Below are 7,701 nucleotides of genomic sequence, written 5' to 3' on the forward strand. Positions count from 1 at the left end.
ACTCCAAAGCCCGTGCTCTTTCCCACTGAGCCACGCTGCTTCTGTTATCTTTGTGGCTTACAAAATCTCATGGCTAGATCTCATTGAAAGTCCTCTGCTCCTTCTCTTCCTAGCCACTTCAGGCTGGTTCTCCCTTCCCCCTACGCCGCAGTAAGGCACGCCCAGCCTCTGCTGCCATTTTAGGCTAGTGTTGCAATGAATTTGATGATAATGAAATGTCCAGAGCAGAGAAAGGAGACATTTTAGCTGGTGACATTTCCCTCTGCTTTTTCTGAAGGCCTACTCCACCTTGATGACTTCAAAGGGGATAATAATGTTGGTATTTGTTGAAAACTTACTATGTGTCAAGCACTGTTCTACGTGCTGGGGTAGATACAAGGTAATCAGGTTGTCCCACGCAGGGCTCACAGGCATTAATTCCCATTTTACAGATGAGGTAACTGAGGCACAGAGAGGTGAAGTGACTTGCCCAAAGTCACACAGCAGACATGTGGGAGAGTAGGAATTAGAACTCATGACCTTCGACTCCCAGGCCCGGGGTCTTTCCACTAAGCCACGCTGGGACCCAGTCAAGGTGCCATAGTGGACTTTCTCCTGCCATCCGGCCAGGAATGTCTGGACTTCAGGCCCTCTGTTCATTGCGGCCCGTGATCTCGGGCCAAAATGGTCAGACTCACTGAGCACATCAGCCAGGAGCTCTGTGAGCAGCTGAGTCACCTGCTTTGATGGCTCGTTTAATTCCTTCCAAGCTAACTTTCTAACTCTCCCCCACTCTCCACTCTGCCACGTCTGGCCTCTTGCTCATATTCTTCCCCCTGCCTGGGCCTCCAGCTTCCATCAAATCCTCTAGAACACACTCTGGTGGGCAGTGCAGCCTGATGGAAAGAGCATGCGACTAAGAGTCAGGAGTGTGTATGCTAACTAATGCTGGGTTATCTGGGCGGGGGCTCTAAAAAGGATGACATCAGTCTTGTGACTTTTATTTTGATCAATCAATCAATCAATCAATATCAATCGTATTTATTGAGCGCTTACTATGTGCAGAGCACTGTACTAAGTGCTTGGGAAGTACAAATTGGCATCACATAGAGACAGTCCCTACCCAACAGTGGGCTCACAGTCTAAAAGGGGCTCACAGTCTAAAATCCTTTTTGAGTATTCAAAAGTCCAGGAGGAATCATTTGAAGAAATTCTGATAAAGGGCTATTTTTTGTTAATGTTGTGCATATAGTTATCATTCTATTTATTCTGACGATTTTGACACCTGTCTCCATGTTTTGTTTTGTTGTCTGTCTCCCCCTTCTAGACAGTGAGCCTGTTGGGTAGGGACTGTCTCTCTATGTTGCCGACTTGTACTTCCCATGCGCTTAGTACAGTGCTCTGCACACAGTAAGTGCTCAATAAATACAATTGAATGAATGAGACAGGATTTCCCAAGCTTGCTCTTGTCACCTTGGACCAGTCACTCAATCAGCTATCCCCTTCCTACCTCACGTTGCTGTTCTCCTACTACAACCCAGTCTGCACCTCTAACACCAAACTACTCACTAGTCCTCGATCTCATCTATCTCATCACCAACCCCTTTCCCACATAATAATAATAATAATGATAGCATTTATTAAGCACTTACTATGTGCAAAGCACTGTTCTAAGCGCTGGGGAGGTTGCAAAGTGATCAGGTTGTCCCACGGGGGGCTCACAGTCTTCATCCCCATTTTACAGATGAGGTAACTGAGGCACACAGCTGACAATTGGCAGAGCCAGGATTTGAACCTATGACCTCTGACTCCAAAGCCCATGCTCTTTCCCACTGAGCCACGCTGCTTCTCACATCCTCCCTTTGCCCTGGACCTCCCTCCTCCTTTAATTCTAAACAGAGTCAGAGGTCATGGGTTCTAATCCTGGCTCCACTACTTGTCAGCTGTGTGACTTTGGGCAAGTCAGTTAACTTCTCAGGGCCTCAGGTCCCTCATCTGTAAAATGGGGATTAAGACTGTGAGCCCCATGTGGGACAACCTGATTACCTTGTATCCCACCCAGCACTTAGAACAGTTCTTGACACATAGTAAGCACTCAACAAATACTATCTTTATTTAACAGACCACCATTCTACCCATCACCAAAGTCTTCCTAAAATCACATCATCTCCAAGAGGCCTTCCCCCACTAAGCCCTCCTTTCCACCACCTGACCCACACGGGGTTCACGGTCTTGATCCCCATTTTGCAGATGTCATTACTAAGGCACAGAGAGGTTGAGTGACTTGACCAGGGTCACACATCAGGAAAGTGACGAAGCTGGGATTGGAACCCAGGTCCTTCTGACTCCCGGGCCTGTGCTCTTTCCACTAGGCCATGCAGCTCTCCAGCCCTTTGAGGAAACTAAATTATCTCCCTGGGATTGAACAAACTCATCTCAAATGATCCTAATGCCACTGCAGGGGCAGTAGGGGAGCACCAGGAGTTTCAAATTTAGGGTAAACGGTAAGCTGCTCTCTAGACTGAAAACTCATCTCTAGATTTTATGCTTGTGTCTACCAACTCTGTTATATTGCTCTCTCCTAGAGCTTAGTACAGACCTCTGCACAGTCAGTACTCAATTAGGGGAAGCAGCATGGCTCAGTGGAAAGAGCACGGGCTTTGGAGTCAGAGGTCATGGGTTCAAATCCCAGCTCCACCACTTGTCAGCTGTGTGACTTTGGGCGGGTCACTTGACTTCTCTGTGCCTCAGTTGCCTCATCTGTAGGGTGGATATTGGGACTGTGAGCCCCGCGTGGGACTACCTGATCACCTGGTAACCTCCCAAGCGCTTATAACAGTGCTCGGCACAGAGTAACCGCTTAATATCTGCCATTCTTATTCTTATTATTATAAATACCATTGATTAATTGATTGATTTTAGGCAACAACTTCTCTGAAAAAAGGAAAGTCCCCATGCTTAGATACCTAGCATATGCATATCCAGAAAACTGGGTTACCAAATTTTTGGTTGTGATAAACATTTAGAGGATGTTTGTACATATTTATTACTCTATTTATTTATTTTACTTGTACATATTTATTCTATTTATTTTATTTTGTTAATATGTTTGTTTTGTTGTCTGCCTCCCCCTTCTAGACTGTGAGCCCACTGTTGGGTAGGGACCGTCTCTATATGTTGCCAACTTGTACTTCCCAATTGCTTAGTAGAGTGCTCTGCACACAGTAAGTGCTCAATAAATACGATTGAATGAATGAATGAATGAATCCTCACTCTCATCTATATCATCTCTGCACTTGGCTATTTACACCTTAGACCTCAGCCCCACAGCACTTATGTCCCTCTAGACTGTAAGTTCACTGTGGGCAGAGAACCAGTCTGCCAACCCGATTGTATTGTACTTAGTGCTTAGTACAGTGCTCAGCACACTGTAAGTATTCAATAAATACCATTGATTATGATGATGAAAATAGTGGTATACTCTACTACTTCTCATATTTGTAGTTTATTTTAATTTCTGTCTGTCTGAAGGCTGTAAGCTCCTTGTGGGCAGGGAAATGTCTATTAACTCTATTGTTTTGTACTTTCTCAAGCACTTCATACAGTGCTCTACACTAAATTGTAAGCCCTTTGTGGGCAGGGAATGTGTCTTTTTAGTGTTGTGCTGTACTCTCCCAAGAACTTAGTACAGTGCTCTGCACACAGTAAGTGCTCAATAAATATGATTAAATGAATAAATGAACTGATTGACTAATTGATAGATTAACCCTTCTGTGCCTCAGTTTTCTTCATCTGTTACATGGGGATAAGACATTTGCTCTGGCCATCTTTAGATTGAGGGCTTTGCTTGGGCCGGGAATTGTGTCCAATCTGCATCTACCCTGTCTTTTAGCACAGTGCTTGGCACCTAGTAAGTGCTGAATAAATGTTCTAATTATTCCTGTACGAGAAGTCACAAAGTAATGTGTGAAACTTATGTCTTATTGGCCCCAAATAAAACCTCACTCTGAAACCAGGTAAGTAGTTATAATAATAATACTATTTCTTATAATAATAATGATAATTTTAGTATTTAGAAAGTGCTTACTGTATGTCAAGCACTGCACTGAGAAATGGTGTAGGTACAAGATAAGAGATACAGGCAAGGCAGAACAATCTGGGGCTTAGCCTTTCCCAAACTTTTCTTCCTTTTTTTTTGTGTTGCTTAGAGGAGATAGGATGTACTTGGGAGGAGGGAGGAGGATTCCCAGGAAGAAAATGAGATTCCCAACTATTTTTCCAAAGCATGGCCTCTGATTTGGCAGCTTGGCTAGCGAATGGGGTATTTACAGGACTATGGCTAAATGCCAAATCTGGTGCCCTTGTCGGGGATTCCGGCCGCCATATCAGTGCTGCTCTGGAGGCTGGGGTCTTAATCTTCCAGCTGAAACAGATGTACACGGTGACTTTTGTTAAGAGCTTACTGTATACCAACACTATACTAAGTGCAGGAGTAGACACAAGACTATCAGGTCAGACACGACCCCCATACTATATTGGGCTCATAGTCCAGAGGGGAGGGAGAACAGCTACTAAATCCTCATTTTACAGATGAGTAAACTGAGGTACAGAGAAGAGAAGTCACTTACCCAAGGTTTCATAGCAGGCAAATGGTGGAGATCAAATTAGAACCCAAGTCCTCTAACTTCCAGGACATTTGGAACCTGACTGTCTTATACCTACCCCAGGTCTTAGTACAGTACTTGACACATAGCAAATGCTTAATACTACAAATAAATGCCACATTTTTACCCCTCCAATGAACTCTGTTTGGCCCCCTCTCCCATGCAATAGGTCATATATGAGAATAATGAAACTTGCCCCACAATAAGCAACTCCTGGAAATGAAGTTTAACCTTGAGATCTGAAAAAGCACAAAAAATGCATTTTTTCGGTACATTGATAACACAAATAATTTCCTACTGCTGAAAATTACAGTTTCTAAAGATTTCAAGATGTCTTTCCATGTTTCAAACTGGCTGCAAGCCAGTGACCATGAGTGGCTCTATTAAAAAAAAATGCATTTAGCCTCTATTTCCTTAAACTTCTTAATTTTTCACATCGGTTTTAGGTAAAATGTCCAGCAAGGGCTTTGAAGTTCTTCCCCTTTCTCTTCCCACACATAACCAATCCCCTCGACCCCCCCCCACCCCAAACCCCCAAAACAATTGCTTTCTTAAAAATTACATAGACCCTGAATTTTTGGCTGAGAGCACCATAAAACTTGAATAAATGTTTACACAAGAATTTCAGTATAGCATCATTATTTTCAGATCGGCTTCTAGATCCATTTGAAACAAACTTGTATCTTTTTTGTGGCTTCACTGAGCAATCTTAGTGGTTAAGAGCATCTGCCTTGCATGTAATTTAAATGTCTTTGAATTCCCCCTCCATAAACCATCGATTGACCACATAACGGGGCACTTCCCAACCCCTTCTTTTTGGCCCCGTGGTCTGAGTCCCAGAGTGTGAACTCACATGTGGCAGGCTCTGGTGTGGCCCGATCCCAAGATGTTCTGGGCGAGCCCCATGATAAAGGCTATTAATGAGGACATTAATGGGAAGGGAATGGAAATTGCTTTCGTAAGTCTGCGCAAAACGACCCGTTTGGGATCGCCCATCTTGATTAAATAATCATAATTCCAATTTGGAGATTTTCACTGACTGTCAGCCCCAGAAAACACTTAGAAGGTTGCCCAGGAATGTTAATGAACGAGGGGGGATTTGTCTCCTGCAGCCCTTCTCAACAGATTGCAAGGGAATGGGCAGTAATGTGCCTACCAACTCTATATAATAATAATAATAATGGTATTTGTTAAGTGCTTACTATGTGCCAAGCACTGTTCTATGCACTGGGGTAGATACAAGGTAATCAGGTTGTCCCATGTGGGGCTCACAGTCTTAATCCCCATTTTACAGATGAGGTAACTGAGGCCCAGAGAAGTTAAGTGGCTTGCCCAAGGTCACACAGCAGACAGGTGGCAGAGCTAGGATTAGAACCCATGTCCTCTGACTCCCAAGTCCGTGCTCTTTCCACTAAGCCACGCTGTTTCTCTATTATCATACTCTCCCAAGTGCTTAGTATAGTGCTGTGTACATGGTAAGAGCTTAATAAATGCGACTGATTGATTGATTGATTGAATGGTAAGAACCTGCTGGGAGAGCAGTTAGAGCAGAGCCAAGAGAGTCTTCTCACTGGATTTTCAGCCTAAAAAGGGAATAATCGAGGGAAATGAAGAACATTTCAAAAGAATGAGCAATTAGGGTGGGAAGCAATGCTAGAAATGAGAGCAGATGTTTAACATTGACATGGTGACTTGGGGCCCTAGTCAGGGAAGAAATTAGATAAGTTTCAAGATAAGGCATGCTATATAGGAGAAAGTTAAACACTTCAGTGGGCAAGTGTGTTTTGGTTTTAGGTTTGCAGAAAGTGGTATCTCTCTATATAGAGGCAGCGGAGTTTAGTGGGCTGTGGATTGGAACTCTGAAATGAAGCTGGACTCTGTCAGGTGATCTAACATTTTCAGAACACAGGTGGTGATATAATATGGAAAACTCTGGTGGTCTGAAAGTTAAAGCAGCCTCCAGAGGTTCCTTGCACTTCTTGGTGTTTTGTTAGGAGCATGAAGGTGCTGGATTTTATGGGATTCAAAGCCTCATTCTGCCCCTGGGTTACTTCTATGCTAACCTGTGCTATACTAATCACTTCTATGCTCAACTGAGGGATCAGTCGATCGATTGATTAACCTCTCCCATGCTTGGTTTCTCTCATGCTGGGATGAAGCCTTCCCTGATTAATTCTCAGAACCAGGTCTTGTTAATCCAACAACTATCCCTCGCACTTATGTATCATCCTCATGCTCTTATGCATCTATTTACCTTCAATTATTTATTCTGATACTTTATGTTGATCTATTCATTACATTTTAGATTCTTGTCCTTCTATTCACCAATCATTTTTATCCGTCCTTCTCTCCCGTTACATTGTAAGTTCCTTGAAGGCAAGAAGTGTGTGTTTTGCTTTGGCTGTATAATCATATCTTGTCTTATGCTGTCGAGTAGTTTGTGACCCATAGTGACACTATGGACACATCTCTCCCAAATTGCCCCACTCTCCATCTGCAATTGTTCTGGCAATGTATCCAAAGAGTTTTCTTGGTCAAAATACAGAAGTGGTTTACCATTGCCTGCTTCCGTGCAGTAAACTTGAGTCTCCGCCCTCGACTCTCTCCCATACCATTGCTGCCCGACATGGGTGAGTTCTGACCTGTAGCAGATTGCCTCCCACTTGCTAGCCACTGTCCAATCTAGGAATGGAATGGGTATGTCTCTGCTCGACTCTCCCTCCTGTAGCCGAGACTGGTAGAGTAATGGGAACTCTCCAGGTGTGACCCTGAGAGGGGATATAATGAAGGGGATGATAATGATGATTGTCATAATAATAATAATGATGTTTATTCAATGTTTACTATGTGACAAACCTTGTGTTAAACACTGAGGCAATAATAATAATAATGATGGCATTTATTAAGCGCTTACTATGTGCAAAGCACTGTTCTAAGCGCTGGGGAGGTTACAAGGTGACCAGGTTGTCCCACGTGGGGTTCGCAGTCTTAATCCCCATTTTACAGATGAGGGAACTGAGGCACAGAGAAGTCAAGTGACTTGCACAAAGTCACACAG

At 43.6% G+C, this 7,701-nt stretch overlaps 1 non-coding gene across 1 annotated transcript; it reads right to left on the reverse strand.

The window, feature by feature from the left end:
• Nucleotides 1–7,283: 7,283 nt before the first annotated feature.
• Nucleotides 7,284–7,421, reverse strand: LOC119926179. The gene has a single exon (XR_005450077.1). It is a non-coding gene; the product is annotated as a small nucleolar RNA SNORA7 (small nucleolar RNA).
• Nucleotides 7,422–7,701: the final 280 nt, after the last annotated feature.

Source organism: Tachyglossus aculeatus, chromosome 3 (assembly GCF_015852505.1).
Source record: "Tachyglossus aculeatus isolate mTacAcu1 chromosome 3, mTacAcu1.pri, whole genome shotgun sequence".
Taxonomy (NCBI): Eukaryota; Metazoa; Chordata; class Mammalia; order Monotremata; family Tachyglossidae; genus Tachyglossus; species Tachyglossus aculeatus.